Source organism: Eschrichtius robustus, chromosome 18, assembly GCF_028021215.1.
Source record: "Eschrichtius robustus isolate mEscRob2 chromosome 18, mEscRob2.pri, whole genome shotgun sequence".
NCBI lineage: Eukaryota > Metazoa > Chordata > Mammalia > Artiodactyla > Eschrichtiidae > Eschrichtius > Eschrichtius robustus.
Window position 1 is genome coordinate 47,677,750 of NC_090841.1, and position 25,829 is coordinate 47,703,578.

The window sequence follows — 25,829 nt, forward strand, 5'->3', positions numbered from 1 at the left end:
TTTCTACAAATGTAGTTTTACTTGTGTGGGTAAGGACCTTCTGCATTCCTCAGATGTGACTAGTAAAAACAGTTGCCAATCTCATCAAGCAAACTTCTCCATACCAGTCAGACGATAACATTTCCTTCTCTTCCCCTGAGAGGTTTGAAAGAAATTAGTCAGAAACTAATCTATTTATTCATTCAAGAAGGATATATTACACACGTACACTATGTCTGGTTGCTCAGGTACATCGTACAGATGAAGACATAATCCTGTCCTTAAGACATTCACAGTTTAGACACAAGTAACCATATGTATAACTGGCATGACCAGTACCATCCCTTAGGTATAAAAAGGATCCCATCTTTTTTTTTCAAGTTAAAATCTACTCAGATACCTATTTAGCAAAATATTCAAAATGTTTAGTGTGTCTTGGGGCCTCCAATCCTATCCATAAAGAGTACAAGAACAAGAGAGGGTTCCTCAGGCCAAAGGTACCAGTTCTGTTTCTAATTGCCTCCTAGAGAAGGAACTGGAGAACCTTGTCAATTCCCTGGTGTGGCCCTTATTTTTGACTGGCATTCTTCTTTCTCTAAGACATGGTATTGCTGTCAAACATGGATGGCTCAGCCCAGCTTGGAGTCATCTCCATCAGTTGTTGTGGTGATACCATGGTGGCCGTGCAGCAGAGGTAGAGAGAGACATTGATACTGATTAGGATGAGATAATATAATTAACTCTAGTGGTTTTACCTAACAAGTTCTTGGTATCCTCACCTTTTTGAAGGAGTACCAAACTCAGGACATTACGCTACAAGATTCAGGGATGCATGTTAAATAGTTTAAATTCAGTATCCTGCATAAGTAATTTTTTAAAAATAATTGTGGATTACCATAAAACATAGAGAGCTTCTGGAGATGGTATTAAACTATCTAATCCCTGTGTCCAGGCTGTACACAGATGTTCATTGAGGGAAGACGCTCTGACCCTCCCTAGGTATTATGATGGGCTGAAGGGTTTTCTTACTATGACTCTCGATAGCTATCCTCAACTCCTGAAATTACTGCTCCTTTAGATTCTCTTGCATTGCCACCTCTCCCAGGCACCAGTCTGTCCTCTTTCTCTTTGACTCAGATCCTCACTGATTTCCTGTCATACAGTTATTGACTTTTTTCCCCCCTGGGGAACTACATGACCAGAATACATATGTAACAGCGGAAAAAAAGTGGAGATATGCAGCTCAGCCATCATCTCTGGACTGGATAATCCATGCTAGGTCCCGGATGGAGGAACTGCCTCTGGATAGAGGCTGCTGATGAAGGTTAGGGAGGGTAGAAAACTGCAATCTCAAAGCTTTGGGAAGGGTTCTATTTTTGTAACAATTGAAGACTTAAATTCACATTTGGTGCTCATGATTCCTTTGTTGGGGAAACTGCTTGTGTGAATTTTTCAGTATTCAAAATTAAATAAAAAACATTTGAAGAAATTGTATCTGGATTTTTCTTAGTTCAGTCAAAGACTGACTTTTTACCTCAAGGATACTCTTAAACTGAGAACATAGACATACTTAACTTCTACCAATTAGGGTTCAGGGTTTATTGCTATCTCCTACCACCCTTAGGCCAAGTGGGGAGGACAGAGAGGGCTGTGTGTGTGTGTGTGTGTGTGTGTGTGTGTGTGTTTCACAGGGTGACAATTAGACACCAGATCTGCTTGTCTGGGTTGGGAAGTAAAGAAGGATCCTCCAGGCACATCAGCAAAGACCAGAGTATCTATTCTACTATGTCAGGCTATCTGAGGGAGAGGCTCAGAAGGGGTTTTAGATGGCTATCTGGGTGTCACTGCAACATCACTGCAACAAAATTGAAACTATGAATAAATTTTAGTATTTCTTTTATAACTTTGAGCCCATAAATTTTAGCTAATTTATCAAACAATCTGGTAACCAAAGGGAGAAGACCTCATTTAAGGTTATCAGATTTGGCAAATAAAACACAGAAGACACAGTTGAATTTAAATTTTGTATAAACAGCGATATTTTATTGGTATAAGTATGTCTAAAATATGGCACGGATATGCTTATATAATAAAAAAACAATTCATCATTTATCCGAATTTCAAATTTAACTGGGTGTCCCGTATTTTTATCTGGTAAACCCAGCCTCATTATATAATAAATTCTCCCCCAAATTAATTTTCATGGTATTTTAAGTTCAATAGATAAATCCATTCAAGATTCATCTTCAATCATTTTCTCCCTATTTTACTTTTAGAGTCTGGTGAGATAAGCACCCAATTTTCTTGGCCATCCTTTTTCAGGAGTAGTCAAGGACTCAGTAACGGCCAGACACATGAAGACGTCTTCTAGGAAAACCTCCGTTTCAGAATAAAAAGACACTACTTCTCAAGGAAAAGACTTTTTGATATTTCTACTCTTTTCCAGTCTATGACCCAAAAGTAATGGCTGTAAGCACAGCAGCCCTCTTGTGATCAAGAGATAAGCATAAGGACAGATGTCTACAAATTGATGGAGAAACACTGGGTCCCAGATCATCACTGAGTCACTCTACATGCCCTGGACCAGCAATCTCCAGACATCTTGTTATTAGACAGAAAATAATTCTTATCATTAACAGATGTTATATTGAATTCCGGTTATTTGTAGGTGATTGAGATCCTTACTGATACCTCTTGGAACAAGCACCAATACAGAGCTTTTAAGCTTTAAGTAACCAAAAAATCAAGTTTTGGAAAGAAAGAGTGGCATCACAGGTAAACCAATTTACTTTTCTAAAGATTTTTTTGGGGCTGAGGAGAGAGGACAAAAAGGAAATCTGATGTCTTGCATCAGATTCTTAGAAGCCAATGGTTGAACCTCTATGGCTAGAGGGATATATATGCACAGAGATTTTTATGAGAAACTTGGTGAGATCACAATTAAGAAAAGAGGGTCAGAAACAATGGAATTGTTTGAGAAACTCTGTGAAATTTTGGATACCAACAGAACTGCTCTGGGCCAAGTGACAAATTGTGGACAGAGTTTCAGAGGCTGTTCTCAGCACCTTAACGAAGAACACACCCCATCTCTGGCTCTCAAGGTTGGTGGTTTGGAGAGCATCCAGAGGCAGCATCGTTGGCATGACCACTGGCCTTCTCACAAGGGTCACATCAGCAGGGGCAGAAGCAGAGGCCTTGCAGGACCCTAGATTAAGACACGCTAGAGCCAGAACAAAAGAATAGACACCATGTAGTAAGCGAGGCTGCCAGGCTGGTTTGTGAGCACAGTACACATGTCCCTTTAGGAACTCCCAATAATAACTGGGGGACATTTTAAATTTCACTGAAGTTCAGTTATTCCATAGGTTGAGGAACTTGATCCATTGCATTTGGTATTATAAGCTCATGAGTATTTTGGCATAGCCTTTTGGTGGGGCAATATTCCTGTTGACCCCAGGAGTTTAGATTTATTTATGCTCCTCTAAGACTAAGATGTATGTGTGGTGTGTGTCTATATTCTTTGAATAATTTTGCAAATTGCATTATAATTATATAATGGAGTGTCTACTCTTATTTATTTCAGGTGTTGGTATTACTTATCAGAGTTTTTATAAATGTCTCCTAATAGATCTTTATGCTTACCCCCTTAGCCTTCTGAAATCCATGCTGTACTCTGCTACCAGATCATGTCTGTTCCATATTAAAAACCTTTCAATTATTCTCTTTTGCCTATAAGGTCCAAGTTAAATACCTTCCATAATATATCCTGTGCCACCTTTACAACCTGATCCTCCAACATTCCCAAAGTGTTCCCATGTACCCCAGCCATGTAGCCACTTCTTGAACACTTTATATCCTTTCTTTCACTGGCACATTCTTTTCTTACTGCATGGAACACTATTTTCTTTTTGCCTACTTCACTTCCTCCTAAAGATTCTTCCCAAAGTGATTTTCTTTATTAAGTCTTTCCGGGGACCCATTAGGGAGAATTCGTTATGCCCAATGTCGTGCTCCCATAATAATTTGCACACATCCTCATGTTGAACTCATAACTTAGGATTATAATTATTTGATTGCATGTCTCTTCCATTATCTCATGAGTTCCTTGAAGGCAACTAATCTGATTTTGACCTCTTCTTAAAACAAGCTTCTAAATAGTAGGTGTTTAATAATTTTTAATTATGTAAACCAACGACTTATACTCTTTAAAATGAACTCCACTTCAAGTCCTGTTATTTCTACAGGGCAAGTATTTGTCAATTTGGTTGGTTTCTCTCCATTCCAACAACCACTGCCATAGATTAGAATTGCATCAAGTAGCTTTAGGATGATATCTATGGCCAGTGCTTTTGTCTTCTTTCCATCAGAAGTGTTTTAAAAAGGGAAACTATCTGAGCAGATTTGTGGTTTCAGAAAAGTTAGCCTGGTGGCTATGTAGAAATTGGACTGTGGCTGGTGAAGGAGGGAGAAAACAAGCCAGACTGATTTCCACGCAGCTGCCGGAGTTATTTTTCTAAAACCCACAATTCTGCTCACATAATTTCCCTTTTTAAAATACTTCCAACCAAAAATGATGAGCTAAGCATTTGCTTCAACATATTGTTTCTCCTGTAGTTTTCTGTTTTGGTTACTAAATTCACACAGGCAGGGAAAAATTAGTGTCACAATTGGAACCCAACGCAGGGGTTTAGTTAATTACCTCAAGTTTGGTGTTCTCACTGAGTAGGTGTGATCCAGATAAACCACAGGGCTCCCTTGACCGTTGCCCCTCCACTGCTTGAGGCACCAGAGGAAGAAAACAGACTCTGGGCATCAGGTGCACTCAGTAAGATACTTACACCCAAGTTATTATTATTTGAGCTCTTCATTAGGACCAGTGACCCTTCAGCAGCCAGTCTTTTTTTTTCTTAAAGATGATTTATTTTAGAGATAAAAGATTTGCTCTGTAAAAGCCAGTTTTGGGGATTACCGTGAAAAGTAATCCAAAATTTTAAGTTTCTGCGAAAGAATGTAGGGTTTAACCATTTTAAGAGCATAACTGTCATACAGTAAACTGCATATATTTATAAAGTGTACAGTTTGATAAGTTTTTATCTGTGAATACAGCTGTGAAACCAACACCACAATCAAGATAATGAACATATCCACCCCCCCAACTAAGTTTCCTCTTGCCTCTTGATAACCCCTCCCTCCTGCCTGTCTGTCCTTCCCTGACTCCCATACTCTATGCCAGCCCCAGGCAAATACCCGTTCAGCAGCCAGTCTTGTTTGAAAAGGCCCAGCCCCCTGAGCTGAACTGATCCAAATTAATGTGGCTGGCAGAAGACCTAGCCTTACCATCCTGCCTTGCCCTGGGAAAAACCTGTGAACAACTGATTCAGTTGAGGGGCCTAACCTACCAAGCTAATTCCCTCTAACACATTGGAACTGGAAGCTCTTCCAGACCACTTCCCTGGCAGCCATCTATCTCAATTTAGGTAAACTATCTAACCTTCCCATTTATGCATGTCCAGCATCCCTGGAGAGAAAATTCTCCTTATTTGCTAGAGATCTGATAGCAACTAACACTTAGAAAATGCTACAAGTGGACCCTACGCAACACAGGGAACAAAGGAATGCAGTGTTGCTAATCATCTGATAATTATCATGAGAGCTAGCACTATTTGAAGGCTTACTATGTACCAAGCACTGGCTAAGTGTTCTATATATTTAATCATTTGGTACTATTATTATCTTTATTTCACAAATGAGGAAACAGAGGTACATTATCCAGGTAGTAAGTAAAGAGCTGGAATTTAAACCAAATGGGATGTACAGTGTCCCTGCTGAAAACTGCATGCCTATCATACATTGAAGACTCACTGGGTATATAATGGGAGTCAGCAACAAGAAGAGGGGGTTTGATTTTCACATTAGATCTAGTGTCACCCACTGACATAGTAATGCAGCAGGTAGACGAGAACTTGAAATACGCACTTGAAATATCAGTCTCAGTAGCAATTGAATGATTATGGCATTAAGAGTTTTATCGATTGGATCCAGACTGCCACATCAAGGACACACCGAAGAGCAGAAAGAAAGAATTCGTAGAATCAAAAACATAAAAATAAACTCCTCAGTGGAATGAGGAAATAGTGGAATGGGTGTAGCTCAAATCAGAATTACTGATTCTAAAATCCATTGATATCGGTGTGTAGAGTAAAAAGGAATGAACTGCAAATTAAGAGAGGAAATATAAGACATAGATACTAGATAGATGAGATGGAAGAAAGAAAGATTTGAGCACAGAATTATTTCCTGGACTGAAAGAACAGGTGAGATTTTAGATACAAAAGACTCAATAATGCCAGGTAATAACATGTTTTAAAAGCATATTTTTAAAAATATTCAAGGAAGTACTCTAGCCCAGTGAAAATTTATGATGGTGAAGTTTTCAAGACAGAAGAAAATAAATTATTAGTCAATGAAAAGATATTTCTGTGGGTCTACAGCAAAGATTTATAGATTCATAATATTCTTCATTAATAAAATGTTGGGAATGTAAAATATTTTTAAGGCCATTTTTTTCATGACCTATCAATATTCCTTTGATCCAGAAAATCCACTTGTAGGAATTTTTGGTGTTGAAATACCTTTTCAATTCTTCAATATATAGATTTTTATTAAAAAATTAATTGACACATTTTAATAAAAGTGAAAAATACACTGATCACATTTTGTATATAGAAATAAAATATAGACAAAGATATAGAACTAGATTCATAGATGTGTTTGTGGTACGTAGAAAAAGTAAACTTGCCTCTGCAATTATTTCTCGAAGGTAGAATAACATGTAATTTGTTTCCACTTTATGTATTTTCAAAATGTTTGAAATTTTACAGTAATATCTAACATTCTATAATCAGTAAGAAAATATAAAAGACATGACTATAATCTTGATAATTTGTGAGCCAATTTTTGCCTCTCTGAAGCCTTCTCCACAGAGGGTCTATTAGTCGTTTGTATTTTTTTATACGCTACTGAGTTCTATGTACTGGTGTCTCTTTCAGGTTGTTACATCTATGTTCATAAGTGGAATTACTCTACAGCTTTCCTTTTTTCTTCTGCTGTGCCAGTCCAGTTTGGGTTATTATAGCTACGTTTGTCACATAAAATGAGCTTCTCTCCCATCATGCCCCATGCTGTGTTCAGTGTATGATCTAATCGCTTGAACCATTTTTATAAAAAGTGCTATCTTTTTCATGCCTCTGTGCCTTTGTTCATGATCTTCTTTCTGCCTGGCAGGCCCTTTACTGTCTTCTTTCTCCGGAAGCTTCGAATTATCTTTTGAGACACAGGTTAAATTTTCCCTCTCATATGAAGTCTCCTCTACCATCCCAAGAGATTTCGTTTTCTTCTGATCCCAACTCATTTTATAAATAATGTTATCACTCAATAGCATTTATCACATTGTAGGGCAATTATTTTTCTGCCTGTTTGTCTCCTTGATCTGACCGGAGACTTCCTCTCATTCCTCTTTGCGTGTCTAACCCCTGGTACACTGGTTCATCACAGTTTCTCAGTCTCAATAAATATCATTTGAATAATGCAAAGATACCGAGGACCACCTGAGAGTTTATGAGTTAAAAGTAAAAGTTCACCACTTCCTTGCTCATCCTTTTGAATGATTATTTAATTTTCCAGACTGATAAGGTCAGCGGTTACTGTGTTATAAGAAAGAGTGAGGTGGGGTTTAATGTCATCTCTCCTCAGCCCTTCTATTCCTAGAGACCCAGAGAAGATTTTCCATCCTCGCTGAGACATGTTAAAATGTCCTTCATCCTTCAGTTGCTCCTTGTTACGTTCAATCTTGCTGTTCCGGATGTTTATTCTTCTGGTTACCCTTTTCGATTCTCAAGAACACTTTTTTTTTATATATATATATTTTTTTTCTTAACCATATTTGCTTATTTATTTATTTATTTATTTATTTATTTATTTATGGCTGTGTTGGGTCTTCGTTTCTGTGCGAGGGCTTTCTCCAGTTGCGGCAAGCGGGGGCCACTCTTCATCGCGGTGCGTGGGCCTCTCTTGTTGCGGAGCACAGGCTCCAGACGCGCAGGCTCAGTAGTTGTGGCTCACGGGCCCAGCTGCTCTGCGGCATGTGGGATCTTCCCAGACTAGGGCTCAAACCCGTGTCCCCTGCATTGGCAGGCAGATTCTCAACCACTGCGCCACCAGGGAAGCCCCAAGAACACTTTTTGACTTTTGTTTCCCAGACCCATTCTCACTGTCCATGTCTCTACTTTTCCCTCAAATACCAATGCTACTTGGATCCAACCAATAAGCCGGAATTAATATTATGAAAATTGTCATAACTAAACCGAATCTGAGCAAGATCCTAGCTTTCCTGCAAATCTTTCATTTCTTAACTCCTTCATTGGTTTTTACTGATTGTCCTTTTTGAGTTTCTGTATGATTTGCCTCAATTCTTGGAGCAGGAGTCCTAGCCTGAACCTGAACTGAAATTTAAATGTATCTGGGACCTCCAGAAGCACCTTTGTCGTTTATGTGTTTCCTAAATAAGAATGAAGAGTGGTCTTGTTACTCACCTAAGGAAAGTTATAAGGGTTGTGGAGGAAAACTTGAGTTCTGATCGAATATTTTGGTCCATACAAAGCCTACGGATTAACCTGCAGTCCCCGTGGAGAGGAACATCCTTTACAGAAGAAAATGCTTTTGTGTGGATGTCTGTGAGGCATGAGAAAACTTCTTTGCCCCTAGGACACCTCAAAGCTTGCTGTGGGCAGCAAGGGCTACTGGAAGCAGAGCACCTCTTGTGTTTGCAACGTTGGCACAAACACCAGCCTCAAACAGTCAATCAAGTATCCAATATGTTCCTTTATATTTATTTCTTAAGATATTTTAATTTAAAAGTGATGTCCGTTCATTGTGAAAATAATGGAAAATACCAAAAAATATTTAATGGAGCAACTAAAAGTCCCTGATAATTCCACGACACAGATACAGCTATAGACTTACATAATTAGCTTGATATTCTATATGATTTTTGGTTACCTTTCTACTTACCATCATAGAACTGCTTTTTCACGATTTACTGCCATACTTGTCTTCTCTAGAAAACTTTCCCTGAGTGCATCTCTACCTCCACCCCAGGTAGAGTCACAGTAACTATCTTTGTCCCTCAATCGTTCAAAGTACATCCTTCTATCAAAAAATGTATAAAAATCTAGTCAACCTATTTATTTATGTATGTGTCTTCCTCTTAAAGATTGGAAGCATTTTTAATACAAGTAACTAGCCCAGTGGTCTGGTACATATTAGACTTTTATCAAGTTAGTTAAGTAAATACATGACTAAGTAATCATAATTATTTTAGCCACAGGATAAATATCTCTTTGTAGACAATATGTTAATAGCTTGATGATATTCTATCACTTGGATGTAACATGAAGAATTCATTAGTCTCCATTCATTAGGATACTGATGTTATAGCAAATTATTCTTATAAATAACATTGATAGGAGATAGTTTTGTGTGTAAATTGACATCTTTCTACATTTTTTTGATTGTACAATAGAAGAGGAATTATTAAATTAAAAGGCATAAATGTTAGCCATAACAGAATTGTTGTTCAAAAAGTCAGTATCATTTTGTACTCCCAGCAATGTATGTGAGCTTCAATTTCACTTCATCCTTGTTAACATTGATTTAAATATTTAAATGTTTATGCAAGATAGTTTTCTTTACACACATACATGTTAATCTGATTATAATTTAATATATATACAAACACATTTATACGTGGTGTTTTTAATTACATATGCATATACGTGAAGAAAAACCATCACGTTATTTAAAATTTTTTGGACTGCTTTTTTAAGCTACCAAATTTTAGAAACTAATGTTTGTTTACAAATCATATCAATTTTGAAGGTGACAGTAGAGAACAAAGTCAAATATATATATGTATGTGTGTGTATTTAAATATATATATGTTTGTGTGCCTATATATAAATCACACTATGAAGAATACTGTTGAGTTCCTGATATATGCAAATGTGAACATTATGATTAACAAACCAGATAAAGGCCAAAATAAAATTAAATTATATATTATAATCCAATCCATATGATACTTGTTCCTTTCCTGCTTCTCCCCACACTGTCAGCCAACCACACAGTACAATCGCCTCAACTTCTATTTCTATCTACTACACCTTTCACTTGTTTTGGTCGGTTTGCAAGTTACTGTGATTTGACGGCTCCTGAGAGTTTCTGAAGCATAGTATCTCCCTGTTCTCTAGAGAATATTCATGTTTCTTTTCTTACTGTTTGATTGACATGGTGGAAGTGTGGTAATTTGGAAGTGCAAGGGTTTTAATTTAATTTCATTTTATTTTCACTGGTGAAAATGAAACAATTTCAGCCTAACATCGGGCATTAATCTTCTTCTTAAAAGCTGTGGATTGTGATTAACTGACAAAATATTATGCTGCCAAGATCTTGCAAGTATTGTATTTGTTGTCTGATGCCAAACATCCTCTTTAAATGCTAATGAACAAAGTATGGCATGCATTCTGTTCTTGATAGATTATGCCTATACCTTCTGTGGTCAACAGAAGGGGAATTCCCGGCCCATATGATTTCCATTCTGGCACACTCATCTCCTTAGCACTCACAAGCCAGTTAGCATTTAGATATATTATTCAATCTTATTCTTACAACGAACAGAGCAGCCACAGCTTAGCGGCCATCTACTAAACCTGAAGAAACAACACTTTGAAGCAACTTCCCTTTGCATTTTTTCCCCCCACTGAGCAAATACAGTAAATATTTAATTTCACACCTAAACTTCTATTGGCTGAACTTAAGTAGCCAAATTGCAGAAAGCTTTGAACACTGTAGGGGAGCAGAATTTGCCACCCCAAAGTGTCTCTTTGGTATGTGGATTATTTTGAGCTGAAAAAAAGAAAGGCCCAAAGGACTCAGGGAGAAACTTTGACCTTCTGCTTAACTGCTTAAAGAATGTAGATAGAGGACCTGTTCCAGGAAGGGAGCTGTCACCATACATAACGATAGTATGAATTAGGTGTGTGGACAGGGAACAACCTAGTGAAGTCAGCTTGTTGAAATTCCTCTCTGTGTCCCCCTGCCTCTTGATGGTCCAGCAAACATTTGTTTACCAAATAGTTGCTTTTCCATCTCCATGTGAATTACCTTCCTCCCCTTTGAAGTCCCAAACCGCACCCTGTTTTGTCTTTAGTGGAAGATGGTATTTAAGGTGAGGGTTTCAGCCATTTTGGTGAGTTACTCAGTTTTCCTTGGGCTCTTCCATATATACATGTTATTAAAGTTTTGTTTGATTTTCTCCTGTCAATCTGTCTCATGGTAATTTAGTTCTTAGACCAGCCAGAAGAACCTCGAAAGGTAGAGAAAAATTTCTCCCTCCTCTCCCCCGGCAATATACTCCCAACTAGTGTGGCCTTTCCTCCATAGTCATTTTGGAGCCATCAAAGTATTTCAAGATGATGTGGTGACATGATCTGATGAAAAATTTGGGGGAAGGTAGGACAGTGAAAAGAGTGTGATACAAAAGCAATTCATAGGCATTTGTCATAAACTAGACTTGTACTAAGATAATATGATGCTGGTGCATTAATTAGGAAAGGGTCTAGGGAAGATATTCTGAGCCAGAAATGCCGATAGGCTTCAAAGTCAGACTACTGAGTTTGAATCAGGGATTCACCCCATATTTATAATTAATTAATTATAAATATATATAAAATTAATTTATAAATCTCTTTTAGTGTCTGTTTTGTTAGATTTATCACCTGTAAGACGGTTGGAATACTAAGACATAAGATTAAATATTGTTATAAAGTTTACATGAGACAATGAACTAAAACTTCTAACAAAGTATCTGGCATGTGGTATGTGTTCAAAATCTCTAGTGGTTTTCACTTGCTGCATCACAAATTTAGCAGCTCACAACACATATTTTTTAATCTCACAGGTTTTCTATGGCAGAGGTCTGGACACAGCTGAGCAAGACTTCTGTTCAATGTCTTAAAAGGCTGCAATCAAGGTGTCAGCCTGGCTGCCTTGCTTTCTGGAGCTTAGAGTTCTCATCTGAGCTCACTTGGTGGTTGGCAGAATTCAGTTACTCATAGTTGTAAGGCTGACTTCTTCACTTTCTTGGTGACTGTCCATGGGAGAGCCACTCAGCTCCTAGAAACCACCCACAATTCCTTTCCAAGTGGTCCCCTCACAGACCCTCTTACAACATGGCATCTTGCTTCTTCAAGGCCAGTGAGAGAATCTCTTTGTCCAGTCTGGTAAGACAGAGTCTTACATTATGTGACATTATCAAGGGAGGGACTCTCCCATTGCCTTTGAGATAGTTGATTGACTTGAAGAAAGTTACAGGTTTCTGTAGCACCATGTTCAGGAGGAGGGGGTTATACGAGATTGTGGGGCATTGGGGGTCGTCTTAGAGTTCTACCACAATATATGTGTTAGCTCTTGTATTAGTCAAATACTCTTTGTTATAAGACACAGAAACCCAACTTAAACTAGAGTAATCAAAGTAACATTTCAAAAGGGAGGATTCATTGGAAGTATTCTGGAGTTGCTCACAACATTCAAAAAAGGGCTGCTGGAATCACGGTTGTGAAAATGACTTTAAGAACCTGAACAAGGGTCATAATATCTTTGGAGACATGATGTCTCAGCATATAAGGAGACTCTTTTTTTTATGTGTTAGCTTTGCCTTTTTCTTGGCATTAGATTCACTCTCTCATGCTTCTCTATGAAACCTGGGGATTACCTGCCTTAATGTTCACCACCTTGCACCTTCTCTGAAGGATACAGACTCTTCCTCGCTAACTCCCGAAGAAACATGTTTGAAAAGGACTCCAACTGATTTGCGGTAGATCATGTGACTACTCAGAGACCAATAACTCTGGCCATGTCAATGAAGTTTCATGATTGACTTAGTGAAGATCACAGGCCCACCCTCATGGTTGGGGTCAAATATATACATTTCCAGAAAATGAGTTGGGCTGGAAACAGAGCTGGGAAGATGGAAGCCTGGTAGAGTGATATTTTTCCCAATAAAATATTACGAATATTTTCAAACATGAAGTAGAAAGAATTACACAGTAAACACTCATATACCCATCTCTTAAATTCTGTAATTATTGACATGTTGCTTTGTTGGTTTTACCACACATCTATACATCAATTTTTGCCTTGGGTCCATTACAGATACGTTATAGACATCAGTATACATCACTCTAAACACTCTAGCATGGCTATCACTAATTAGAGTTTGGTAGACTGAGTTCGAAGATGAAGGTCAAAGCATAAACAGTTTATTGGATAAACTTAAAAGGATAAGCTTTACCAGATAATTATTTCTCATTAACTTGGCTATGATTTTCCTAATATAAATGACAAAAGTGACTACCTTAGGCATTTTATTAAAATGGAGAATTTGAAAACAGCAAATATGTTCAAATAATGTTAGAAATAAAGAGAATAATAATAGAGTAAGCTCTCTCTATTCACTGAAATGATAGTTCAATCCACGTATTTGTCTAAGTTGGAACCCTTAGAGTCATATTTCTCTCCGTAAACCCTGTTATCCAACTGGTGTCCAGTCAGCCAGCTCCTTTCAGTTCTAGATATACCATTTCCCTTCCCCCCCACCCATTCTCCTGTCCCCACTTCCAATTCTATTGCTTTCTAACATTCTCTCTCACCTTACTCTAAACAACAAGCTCACAACTTATCTCTCTGACTTAGGTAACTCCTTTCAACAAACTAATCTTTATAATGCCACCAGATTTTTCTTTCTAAACACAGGTCTGGGTTTGTCACTCCTTAAAACTTGATATTTCTCCTTTGCCTGCAGGAGAAAGTTGAACATCTTAATATGGTAGACAAAATCTAGTAAAGACCAAGTATTTTGTAAATGGCCTCATCAGTACCCTATATAACTGTAGAGAGTATTTGTACCATTCACATTGTGGCTACTGTCAATGGGTTGCCTCAAGTATCTGTTGATCTTGATTTTATTTTTGGTAAAAAAATGCATGGAGTTGGCCCTGAGATGCTCTGGGTCAGGCTGATGTTACTACACACCTTGGAGTGTTATTATGGAACGATAAACTCATATGAGCAAGAAATTATGGAACTTGCTATGAGCCACATTGGGACTGAAAGTGTTTGATAATGGCCCTTTACTATTTAATCCAAAACTGATGAAAATGTCAGTTGACTAACAAATGACAATAGGAAATGTATTCTTACTGGAATTCTATGCCCTCTCTCCACACATATATGGTAAATAAGCCTTTATAAAATATGATGCATAAGAAGGGGTAATTTTTTGCTTTAGTTAGATTTAACTCTGTATTTATACACTATAATGCCCTAATTAGAAAGAGTGTGTATTAACTTGTCACCATTAGCTAAGACTACATTTTATTTAGGTTCAAGTAAATGCATTAAGTTTGTACAAAGTAATAAGATTGCTCTGCAAATTCAAAACACAAATTCTGCATAGCATGAGGACATGAATTAGCATACGCTTAATGCTACATTGTTTTTAGTTTTTATGAGCCAAATGTTTTCAGTTTTTGATGTTTTTGGTTTTTATGAGCTTTACATTAGTAGACTCATTTTTTTAAACAAAGTTAACCGAATCCACTAGTCGTCAAGATTATAATATATCATGTACAATTCTTAGAGCATTCTAGTAGAAATTTTGGTCATTTGTAACAGCATTTAGATATTGGAAGTAAATTATTTAGATGTAGTGGGAAAATGTTTATATGCTTCCAAAGAATTTATTATAAGAGCTTTTCCATGACTCTAATTATCTATCTTTCCTAATACACTTTACAATGAAATCCAATTTTCATAATTTCAACAGAAAAAAACAGTACTTTATTAGTGAAATTGAAATGCATTGTATGTTCACAAATGAAAGGGAAAAAAACTTATAAAATGCATGCATAATTTAAAAAAATCAATTGATATGGATTTCTCTGACAATCAAAGGTGTAGTATGAATACTTTATTGCCTAACTTGAAGGCACTGCAACTGCTGTTTCCAAGGATGCACATGTTTTCATGGAAACAACATGGATTTTAAGTCAGAAAAACCATGGTCTTGCAACTATAGAATTCATAAACTAGGGCAAGTTATTTACCCCTCTGAACCTGTTTTTATGAAAAACTAAGTCAGTCATACTTACTAGATAGGGCTATTAAGAAGATTAAAAGTTCCAATGTATCTAAACCACCTCACACGCATAAGCTTATAGAAGGTCCACCAAAAACATTAGTTCCCTTCCCTTGGTTTCCTGTAAAGAAATCAAAGGCAAAAGTTCTTTTGAAAGGACTAATGGACATATCCCAAGGCAAAATATGTTTAGAATTTGGAGCATATGGAAGTCAAACATAAACTCTAGAATGTAGTTTGACACCAATGGTATGGCAAAGTAGAGAAGCTAGATAGAGACATGGATTCTAGACCTATTCTCTACCAGGTAGATCTGTAACTTTGAGACAATGGTGCACTTCACAAACTCTCAGCTTTTCCAACTATTACATGATAAAATGAAGGTGTCAAGAATGAGGTTCCTCTTCAGCACTAAAAATTAAATTTTCAGTTTTTTTTTTCTGTTTGTCAAAACAAAGTTCTGGAAGATATGAGCAGCTGGGAAAGTTTGAATTTTTTTTCTTAGAGAATGATAGCAACTTATTTTCTTTTTTGTGCTTTCTTGTTTTTTTCAGTAGGGTTCTTGCTCCAGTATGAATTAAGTGACAAATAATATCATTTCACCTCACAAATTTCCTTCTCTTTTGCTCTTTGGGCTCTTTAACTGAGTTCCTAATTTTCCAAATTCACTAAAGCATTGCTTTTCAAAATACCTCTACAAAGATCATGGCAAAGTTGAAATTTTCAAGACAAGGATACAAATTCTATATATTTCTTCAATTAATTCCTCTCCTTAGTGTTGTTACCTACAACCAGCTTGTTAACTGTAGGCCAAGTATAAACTTTTAAGAAATAAACTCCTCTACAGGCCTCTACATGTATATTGAATTATGCAGAGTATTGGATGGTAATAAGTACATTTATAAGCATTATTTCTATAGTCAAAAAAAGGTTAATTTGAAAGTCATTCCTCCATTCAGGAAGAACAATCTTCTCCAGTCTTCTGACTATTTATAGAAAGACCTTTACATGTGCAAACTAATTAATAAATGGGATCAATTTCAAGGTATTTTTTCTGGTTCATCACCACTTAATCATTCAATTTAAAAAACATTTTAAAGGCCAAGTCTAAAATAGATTTGCACCCATGCCCCCAGTGTGAATTTTTCATTCTTTACAACATGCAGTAGGTACTGTATAATGACCTTTTCTCTGTTTGGAACAGGGATTAGAATAATACATTTGACCCTTTACAGTCACCTGGGAGAGATGTTAGTCTCCATGTTCAATAAACTGAAATATGTCTCAAGTGTCCCAAGGTTAAGGCCATGACTTTAAACTATTTAACACAGAGTATTATACTGATTCACTTAGACTCTCAGGCTTTTAAAAAAATTATTGGGCTGAATTTTATCTACCTTATCAGAACTATTTCTTTTCTTCATACAATTAAAGCAAATATTTTACATTGCAAATAAAGCAAGTTAACCTAAGATGCATTGTGCATTATAATAAAATTTATAGCTGCATAAATAGCAGTGTAAACTTACAGAGAGACTAGTAATTATAGTGCCATTGATGGTCTTTGTTGCTTTAATTCTGAGGCAGCCAGAATGATTAAACTGAAACTTAATCGACTTCTCCATTAAAAATGCTGGCAGAGGAGCTCCTTTAACCTTTCCCATTGATTGAACACAACAATCACCATTCGATTATAATGCAAAAGGACATTTGTTATAATGTAGAAAAGATGCATGAGCCATTTCCTTTTACTCAAGACAATCAATGAGATGACTCCTACTTCTACAAAGGTGAGAATGCTCTACCTGGGAGTCTGATAAAGTAAAAACCAAACAGAAACCTCCCCACTGTACAGAGGAGCAAGAACGCACTGATGAAACTCATCTGGAACAGATTCATTAAGAAGAAATGTATCTTCTATTACTATTTACAATAGCCACATCTATCCTTGATATATTGTTTTTCTTCGTAGGATTTCAAAGTACTTAAATTACCATGATCAAAGGTTTAATGGTGAATTAATGAGGATGGTTACTGGACCTTTTATATGTGTCCTCAGTGCATGCTTAACAATACAAATCAAGGCAGTACTGGTAATTGGAGTAACAGAATTTTAGACTAAAGAGGAGCCTTCAAGATTAACTAATTTACTTAAGGTCAGACAGCTAATTGTAACAAACCCTGCACTAGGATTCAGGTCAGTCAGTTGCCCATTCAACACTTGTTGCATTTGTCACTTCTGAAGTATGGTTCATTTTCAGTTATGCTTTTTACTTGATTCCATACGTGTACAGAAGACTCAGGTAATCTACTTACATCATATAACCTCCAACATATAACAAAATATGGAAGTATAGCTGTATTGCTCCATATGCGTAATAGTGGTAGAGTAAAGATGGCCATGGGTTCTTTGCTATTCCTTCCATTGAGAGGTGAAGTATAATTCCCCACCCCTTGAATCTAGGCTAACTTAGTGATTTGACCAATAAAATGTGGTGGAAGTGACATTGTGGGACTTCATGAAAAGTATTGCAATTTTTGTCTGTGTTTCTTTGAACACTTGCTCTGGGGGAAGCTAACTGCCCTGTGAAAAATATGACCACTGCGAGTTCACCACATTATCAGGAAGCAAATGCCACTATACGGAGAGGCTGTGAGGAGAGAAGCCCAAACACCTCCGCTGTTCCAGCTGTCCCAGGCCAGGGCCCAGATGTGAGTAAAGAAGACATCTTGGGGCTTCCCTGGTGATGCAGTGGTTGGGAATCTGCCTGCCAATGCAGCGGACAAGGGTTCGGGCCCTGGTCTGGCAAGATCCCACATGCCACGGAGCAACTGGGCCCGTGAGCCACAGCTGCTGAGCCTGCGCGTCTGGAGCCTGTGCTCCGCAGCAGGGGAGGCCACAACGGTGGGAGCCCCGAGCACCGCGATGAGGAGTGGCCCCCGCTTGCCGCAACTGGAGAGGGCCCTGGCGCAGAGGAGGGGACCCAACACAGCCAAAAATAAATAATAAATAAATAATAAATAAATTAAAAAAAAAAAAAAACTGATGAAAATTTATTTAAAAAAAAAAAAAAAAGAAGACATCTTGGATAATCCAGAGCCAGCAGACATGACTTGGAGAAGAACTAACGAAACCAGCTGACATCCAGAAACAAGGCCTTAGACATATGGTCCTGGTCAAATCATGACAAATGACCAAGACAACCTTAATGTTAACCTCAGCTTGACTAAACATTAGAAAGGTTTCTTCTGGGGAGCCATCCTTTTGAAATGTAAACATCAAGAATGAGAGAGCCCCTATCTTCTCATCGTTGTGGGAAGGTAATTGTCTAACTTAGCAAGCACAGATAGACAATCACATTGACCAGCCTTCCTTTTATTATTCTCCAGTACTTTCAGTAGCTCACCTCAGCATTTAAAAACCCTCCCACCTTTTGTTTCAGTGGAGTTGAGTTCAGTTTCTCTCCCTTATTGCAATAGTCTTGAATAAAGTCTTCCTTGCCTGCTTAACTCTGGTGCAGTTTTTCCTAGACATGGCCAACTTGTTCATTTGTTTCTCCCCATCTGAGGCCCTAATCATCAAGGAGCAGGAATGAGGCATTCCTACAGTTCCCTGCTCTAACTCCAGACTTCCAAAATCATCATGGGCACAAGAAAATGGGTGCTGTCTTATGCCATTAAAGTTTTGATATTGTTTGTTATGTAACAATAGATAACTGGAAACTTTCTTCGTCTCTTTCTCTCTCCATAGGTAGATAGATAAATAGGTAGATAGATAGATAGATAGATATGTATATACATGTATATATACACACACATTTATAAGATACAGTTATACATTATATAGATATAGACTGTTAGATAATGTGTAACTATCTATTGAAGTTCATGAGCCTCAATTTCTAACTGCATTCAGTGGGGGCTAGAAGTGTAAAGTTCATGGTACCAATTTACTTTGGAGCATGCACTAGGCGTTCAGTGCATCTTGTTACTTAGGGAAACATGCACAACTCTTTAAGTACTTTGAATATATGTCTAATCACTAAAACTAAAAGATTATTAAATGCATAATAATTTTGTGTATACTTAAGCAACTGCTTATATGTAGCCAGCTCCGTATCCCCTGATTGCTTCTTTTAAAAGACAGCTTGAATGTACAACGGACAGCAATTAGGATTTTTTAAAGTAAATAACGTATAGTCTATTGAAATAATCAAAGAACATGGAGACATAAGGTGAACAAAATAAAGCAATCTTTCCTCTGAAAAAGACCTGGATTTGAAATGGCAGTCTTTCAAATTAAGGGCCATCGAGTTTCAAATTTAGGTTCACGAGAGTAAATCAATTTTTTTAAAGCAGGAATGAAACTTTCAAGAAAAGCATAATTTATTTGATTGAAATCATCCTATTGTATTTCCAAATTAACACGTACATTTTTGTGAAAAAAAAATCATTTTCTATTGAAGGAAAACCTAAAATCTCTCTTTTTTAAAAATAATTAATTAATTAATTTATTTATTTTTGGCTGTGTTGGGTCTTCGTTTCTGTGCGAAGGCTTTCTCTAGTTGTGGCAAGTGGGGGCCACCCTTCATTGCGGTGCGTGGGCCTCTCACTATCATGGCCTCTCTTGTTGTGGAGCACAGGCTCCAGACGCGCAGGCTCAGTAGTTGTGGCTCACGGGCCTAGTTGCTCCGCGGCACGTGGGATCCTCCCAGACCAGGGCTCGAACCCGTGTCCCCTGCATTGGCAGGCAGATTCTCAACCACTGCGCCTCCAGGGAAGGCCCCCTAAGATATCTCTTAATATAACACCAGCCTTATTTGACTAGAGTGACCAGTTACTTCTGAGAAACTTGCTGTACCATAGAGTCAGTTTTCGTATTCATGTTTGTCAACCCAGCCTTTCCAGAGGGTCTATCCAGAGGTCTCTTTAATGTCTAGATCCATTATCTTATAAAGGGAAGAAAAAATGTCATGATCCATAATTTTGAGTGCAAGATTAAAATATTTCTTCTTAGCACATTTTTGCTGAACCTGCTTGCTTTTTATTGAAAATTATAACATTTCATGTATATATCTCTAAAGTGTGGCTTTTATTGGTTTACTTATTTTTCATATACTACATATTTACATTATACCTTATTAATCATTTTCCAGGTCATAAAATTAAAACTGCCATTTCACTATGTTTTCTGGAAATATGCTGACTATAGAATATATATGACTCATGTATCACTTGTGGGAGAGCAAATATTACAAAAAGAAGACCCCATATCCTGCACTCATGGTGGGCCACAGCTCCAAAGTGGTTGGGAATGTTAAGATGAGTATTTACAGACGGAATAGCTTAGCTGGAAAACACTAGACAGATTATGTACTTCATCAGACTAAGGGTAGATGTGGTACTGCTCAAGCAGGCTCTGGGCACAGGGACTTCATGGCAACTCTTGATGTTGAGTGGCATGGGAACTGATAAATTCTTTTCTGTGGGCTGAAAGATTTGCCCCCAAGCTTAGGAAAAAGAGCAAGCTCTGTCTAGTGTAATAGGTTCTGACTGTATCACTCATGGAGTAGAAAACTTTGATGGGTGATTACCCCAAGAATTAAACCCTTCCAAAGTCAACCTTCTTGCATCACTTTCCACTGATAGTGGCTGTGAAGGTATAGATGGGCCATTTAGTGACAGGGCTGTGCCTTTGTCTTCCCACTGTTACTTATTTAGTTTTATAATATATCCTAGAACTTACGCATTCTGGTTATGCTGAACTACCATGTGCCTTTCTTTATACTGATAGAACGACAGGTGTAATAGTGGATGGGATTTAGATTAGGCTTAAAAAAAATCCTTTTTGATTATCAAGCAAAAAAATTGTTTTAAAAATATATTGGAATCTCTTTTTCTATTTTCTTGGTTAACTCTTTCCTGGGGGAGTTCAAGGGACTCAGAGAAACAGGTATTTCATTCCTTTCTATAGGCTCATGAGAAGAAATCCCAGCCAGAAAAGAAAAAAAGTGTCCCTTGGACTCTAAATGGGTAACCTTGGCACAAGGAAGCTGGTCTTCAAGTTTCAGAATCTGACTCCCAGAAGTTGCTGATAATCGTTTTAGAAAGTCCTTATATTTCAAATGTATACTGTATTTATATTATGTTTTGTTTTGGTAAATATTGTTATTTTTCCTGAATTCAAACTTCCTTATGTGCTGGTCTAATTTTTTGATATATAAGGTATATTTGGAAGCTGTTAAGTTCTAAATCTAAGAGATATTAACTAAGTAACTTTATGCATTTATACATTCATTTTTTAGAGTAACATAATGTCAGAAGTGGTTAAGTCTGAGATAATATTGAATTATCAGTTGAAGGAATGCCAGGTACAAAAGAAAAATATAACATGGAAAGGAAAAAACAAAAACTTATTCTGGAGATCAAGAAAGTTTCTTAGGGAACGTGATTTAGGGAATGAACAGGAAATTTATGAGAATGAAAGGTAGAAGTTTGCTAAGTGAGTTGCTAGATTGGGGGTCAGGGTGGTCCATTGGGGGAATGCTGAAAAAGAGAAAACTCAGGGAAGTCTTATCTTTTAAAATGAATCGAGAAGATTTAGATATTTTTCTAGTCTACAGAAGAGTTTAAACACATAGGAAGTACGTGTTTCTGGAAGATGTTTAAGACCTTGTTCATAAGTCCATCTGAACAGTCTCAGGAACACAAAGAAGTAGCAGTTTTTATACCCCCCACTCCCAATTGCTCATGGCATTTGGGGTCAGCACCAGAAATGTATGAAAGTCAAAGCTGACCTCTTAGGTTATTTAACTGAGGAAGCTCTGCCCACCCTGGCATGGCCGGGAACTGGGGTATGAAATAGGACATGGAGGAACATTAGCTGGGTCCCTTCTTGCCAGCTCAGCATTTGGGTGGGGCTGGGGGATGGCGCTGTCCAGCTTCTCTCCTGGCTTAATCAGGTGTCTGATTCTAACCTGGTGCTTGCAGCTGTGGGAAGAGGCAAGTCACAGGCAGGAGTTGCATCTTTGTTCATGACTTCAATCAGCTACCCCTTCCTGGCATGATGACATAGAGAGCTGGAATCAAAGCCTTGCCCTTGGCTGGATTTGATTGCCTCCAGCACTCTGGGCCAAGTCTTTCTTTCAGAAGCCAGCCCTCAATAAGGTCAGTCTTGAACAGCTTGACCTGAGCTCTCAGTATTAACTGAAAGAGAGTTCTAATGTCAAAAATGCTGGACTATGTTATAGAAGGGATTTCATAAAGCTCTGATATGCTAACTTGAGGGGAAATTTTTAAAGAGGGAAGTATAATAATAGCTAGACTATAATCAAAAAAGGGAGAAGGACCAAAGTATAATAATGGAAGAAGTGTTATCCCTACAGATACCACAAACACTGAAAGGATGATAAGGAAATACTATAAATAACTCAGTGCACATAAACTCAACAACTGGTTTCTCCTCTCATTCTTCTAGAGCTAAGGCCAAGTCTGGAAAGTTTCCTCATTGTCTTTCTCTATTAGGTGACTTCTTTTTCTTCCGGCTGATTTATACTTAATATGTCATATTTAAAGTGTTCTGGCTTTCTTCAGAATTTAATTAATTTGTAAGTTAAAGAATCCTACAATTATATGGTGTTTATCATTGTTTAGGCCTAATATAGATCTCTAGAGGCTCAAGAAGAAAAAGAGCCAATATTATTTTCCCTTCATTCCTGAAGAAATTTATTTTTCTGGATATAGAATTCTGAGCCATTGTTCTCTTTTTTTTTTTTGGTAGTTAAAAAATATTGTGTCACTACCTTCTGGTCTCCAAGGGTTCTGATAAGATATCCACTGTGTTCTAATTACTTTCCCCTATAAATAGTGCCTATACTCTCTTGGTGCTTTCCAGATGATATTCTTTTAGTTTTCAAAGGATTGACTATGATGTTTCTTGGTGTGAATATCTTTTAGGTACTGTAATCATTTTGCTGAAAAAATTGGTATGTTTTGTTTCTAAGGAAAAAGGAAAGACTGGATATTAGGAAGCAACTGATTATTGCTGCAACATAATCTGCTTTATAACCATGTTTGCACCATCTTTTTTTTAATCCCCCCACCCCCCTTCTCTCTGGCAACCACTTGTTTATTCTCTGTGTCTATCATTATGTTTCTGTTATGTTTGTTCATTTATTCTGTTTTTTAGATTCCACATCTAAGTGAAACTATACAGTATTTGTCTTTCTCTGCCTGACTTATTTCACTTAACATAATATCCTCTAGGTCCATCCTTGCTGTCACAAATGGCAATATTTCATTCTTTTTTTTAAATGGAATATTATATATTCCATTAAAGAATATGGAATATTCTTTATCCATTCATATATTGGTAGGCACTTAGGTTGCTTCCATATCTTCTCTATTGTAAATAATGCCATAGTGAACATCAAGGTGCACCTATCTTTTCAAGTTATTGCTTTTGTTTTCTTTGGCTATATACCTAGTAGTGGAAATGCTGGATGGTATGGTAGTTCTAGTTTTAAAATCTTGAGGAGCGTCCATACTGTTTTCTATAGTGGCTGCACCAACTTACATTCCCACCAATAGTGCACTAGTGTTCCCTTTTCTCCACATCCTCACCAAAACTTGTTATTTATTGTATTTTTGATAATAGCCATTCTGCGTTTGTACCATCTTTTAGAAACTTTATATTTACATAGTTTCAAGTTTCCAGTTCTGTTGTAGATGAAATGCAAGAGGTTATTCAACCAGGAATGCTTTCAGAAACTCCTTGAAAGTTCTTTAATATTTTGGTAGATTGAAAAATGGCACCAGTTGTTCAGTCTCCCCTGTACTAACACCCTTTGCCATGTAACTTTAAAATGTAATCTTCTAGTGTCCTCATACTCAGACTCTGGGCAACGTCATGCCAGCTGTTTTGGGCAATTGTATGTGCAGATATGAAAGTGTGCCAGTTCTGAACCTAAGTTGAAAAGCCTTGTGTGTTTCTGCTTCTCCTCTTGGGTTCTGCTGTCATCACGAGAAATGCCTGCTGAAAGATGGAAAAAACATAAAGCAGGGTTAAGTGACCCAAACTCCTGAGTTGAGACCAGCCTGGATAAGCCAATGGCCAGTGGATTCCCAAAGAGGTGAGCAAACCCAGCTAAGATCAGGTAAGCCTAATAAACTCTCAGTTGATCCCAGATACCCAAACAGCAGCACTTATTTTTGTATATCACTAAGGTTTGGGGGTTGTTTGTTATTAAGCATTATTCTGACAATTGATAACGGATACATATATGGTTAGTGTTTCTTTGTTCATTTGAACTTCTATAACAAAATACCACAAACTGGGTGGCTTATGAACAGCAGAAATTCGTTTCTCACAGTTCTGGAGGCTGAAAGTCTAAGATCAGGGAGCCAGCATGGTGGGGTTCTGGTGAAGGCCGTCTTCTGGGGTGCAGACTCACAACTTTACTTCATTGTGGAAGGGACAAGCTAGCTCTCTGCCCTCATGACCTAATCACCTCCCAAAGGCCCCACCTCCTAATACCATCTCCTTGGGGGTTAGGATTTCAACATATGAATTTAGAGGGGACACAAACATTCAGACCATAGTAGTATTATTCCCGTATTTCCAGTAATTAAACAAATTTGTCCTTTTCAAATATTTACTTGGTTATTTCAATTGGTGGAATTTGATGCCTGTGCTCAAGTTTTTATCTCATCCAAAAGTAATAATGTGCATTTTTATGGAATTCTCACCCTATGCCTGTAAAGACATGCCTCTGGATGCATACTATTTTCCACATATAATAAAAAAAATATTGGTTTTTTATTTATGTGATTGGTGTCTGTCCTATTGTCCGTGTAAATTTCCACAGGTTTTCAGTTAAGCTTGATAACAAGCCTTTCTTGTGGTACCTGAAATGATAGTTTTCCCTTTTTTTGCATTCACAAAAACAAAGGTCACCTGACAAATCCCATGTCATTAAGATGAGAAAAATATATAAAACATCTTCTCTATTGACAATTTTTAAATGCATAATATAACTTAAGGGTAAATAGAAATGAGAGATTAAAAAATCCAATATAGTGCCATGAATTCCCCAAAGATCAAATTATGTATATTTGCATAGAAACAATACACATTCCTAAAGGATATTATGGGGAAAAATTTGGGGGGCATTTAAGAAATGTGTGATATGTAAAATCCTAGGTGGCTGTCTTCTTTCGAGTTTTGAAACTTCTAAAACTCTCTCTTCCTTTTTGCTCTTGGGTTCAGTAGATTAAAAGGCACCTGGTCATTAAATACCTTTGAAGATAGTTATCTGCAGATTTGACTTTGGGGTACAAATATACAGGAAGAATTTGTAACCTGAGAAGGTGGTAGTATTAAAGAGTAATATTTGAACAAGAATTGCTTGAGGAGGAATTTCCTACTTCAGACAGGCATCAATAGCAGATGGTAGGACCTACTGGGAAATAAATACAAGTATTGGGATGGGGAATACTGTATTGTGGCAAATAGAAGATCTGATGCAGCAGAAATCTCTCTCTGGGAACTGAAGTTAAATTGCCCATTAATGTCTTATAAACACTTTTTTTATGGAAG